The sequence below is a fragment of the Pteropus alecto genome, unplaced genomic scaffold (genome assembly GCF_000325575.1).
Source record: "Pteropus alecto unplaced genomic scaffold, ASM32557v1 scaffold134, whole genome shotgun sequence".
In the NCBI taxonomy this organism is placed as follows: Eukaryota; Metazoa; Chordata; class Mammalia; order Chiroptera; family Pteropodidae; genus Pteropus; species Pteropus alecto.
In genome coordinates this window covers 4364226-4366485 of record NW_006436283.1, presented here as the reverse complement: position 1 = coordinate 4366485, position 2260 = coordinate 4364226, and positions in this window count along the sequence as shown.

The following is a 2260-nucleotide window of genomic DNA, read 5'->3' as shown; positions in this document are numbered from 1 at the left end:
CCAGCGCGACGGGGACGCCCAGACCGGTCGGCGGGAGCGGGGGCGGGAGAAGGGGCGGGACAATGGGGCGGAGGAGGACTGCGCCTGCGTCTGGGGGCTCGCCCGCCCGGTGCCTTCCCGGCCGCCGGCAAAGGCCTCCCTGCGGGAAAGGGAGGAGGCCCCAGGACCTGGGGGTGATGCTCGTCACGCCACTGTAGTCTCTGAACTGCAGCAAGCTCTTTGTCTTCCGTGCCTTTGACACCTTTGAGGTGTATCAGCCAGTTCTGTAGAATGTCCTTCAAGTCAGATTTGTCTGATATTTTTCATGATTAGAATCAGAATATGCATTTTTTTTTTTTTGGTAGGAATCTCGCAAAAACGATATAGCCCTCTCAGTGCATGGTCTCCAGGAGGAACACGAAGATTGTTAAGTTTCTTCACTGTGAAGCGGGCCAGTTTTCTTTGTGCTTAATAAGAAACATGAATATCTTGTTTCTCATCAAACATGTACTTGGCACTTTCACCTCCAGTGATGATTCTTTTCTGAACCCATTGTACTCTGGTGATGGCAAAACTTTTAAAGACGTCGTAAAATAATCATTTTAGTGGGTTACTGTGAAATTCATTTAGTTGGGATTACCTTTAAATTTGTCATAGGCTTAGTTCAAATCATGTATAATGAGTTTTCATGGAGCAACTTAGGCGAACAAAGAATTGTAGCTTTTAAAACATCAGTGAGTTGCTTCTGGGTTGGTCAACAGGTACTGGGAGAGTATTGTCCCCAGAGGGCTGGACGCCCCCACCCACGCCCCCAAAGAGTCAGTTCTACCGTATGATAATTTTAAAAATAAATTTAGTGACGTAGTTACTTATGGCTTAGCTTATATATGGTGCTTGAAAGCAGAAAAATTACCTTAAAAAAAGATTCTAAAGTTTCAATTTTTTGCTAGATTAGACAGGATTGTCCCCATTATCCCAAATAGGAAGCACTATCACCTCTTGGCTGCTTTTTGTTTTATTTTTTGCTTCTCTCTCATGCCCATGATAATTAGGGGGCTGTCTCATTTTTGGTTACAGTATGGCTGTGCTTTCTGGTTGCAGCAATTCAGAATATTTCTGAATTGCTCTCTCTCTCTCTCTCTCTTTCATTGGAGACCTTGTCATATGCGTGTATATAACGTCTTACCTTCTTAGCCTGCTGAGTGTTCCATTGCATTGTTATCACATAACTTGTTTAAACAGACTTCTTACTCTTTTTTTTTTTTTTTAATTATGACACAAACCCATAATCCCGATCTGACCATGAGAAAAAGATCACTTAGGGCGGGAGAACTGGACCTGGGCCAGGTGCTCCTGTGCTGTACCAGCCAAACCTGTTCTGGGCACACTACCTTGAAATGACCATGGAACATGAGCTGGTGATCCTGCCAATGACCTCCTCTCAGAGGATGGTGAAACCAATTGTGCAGGCTTCTAAGTTACATTAAACTTCTAGACTAAAGCCGCATCATCTGATTTCTGCAAGGATCTTACTTGAGGTTACTTAATTACCATTTTCTTAGTTCATAATTCCACTTTCTTGTGCTATCACAAAATAATTGAAGGCTCTCATCTTCAGGATCCTTGTCATTGAATAATTATTGCTGAATCTCAGTCCACTAGCATCTTCTACACATGGCTTCTCATGTTACGGAGTCGCTCCCTCTCTCTGTCTCTCTCTGTCTCTCTCTGTCTCTCTCTTTCATTGGAGACCTTGTCATATGCGTGTATATAACGTCTTACCTTCTTAGCCTGCTGAGTGTTCCATTGCATTGTTATCACATAACTTGTTTAAACAGACTTCTTACTCTTTTTTTTTTTTTAATTATGACACAAACCCATAATCCTGATCTGACCATGAGAAAAACATCAGACAAACCTGAATTGAAGATCGTTCTACAAAATACCCGACCAGTATACCTCAAAACTCTCAAGGTCATCAAAAAACAAGGAAAGTCTGAGGAACTGTCACAGCTCAGAGGAGTCTAAGGAGACATGACAACTAAATGTAGTATCCTGGAGGGGACTCTGTAACAGAAAAGGGACATGAAGGAAATCCAAATAAAGTATGGAGATGAGCGAATAATAACATATCTGTATGGGTTTGTTAATTGTGACAAATGCGTCCCAATAATGTAAGATGTCAATTATAGTGAAACTCCGGTGTGATGTATACAGGAATTCTCCGTACCATCTTTATAGAGTTTTTAAAAAATCTAAAATTATTCCAGAATAAAAAGTA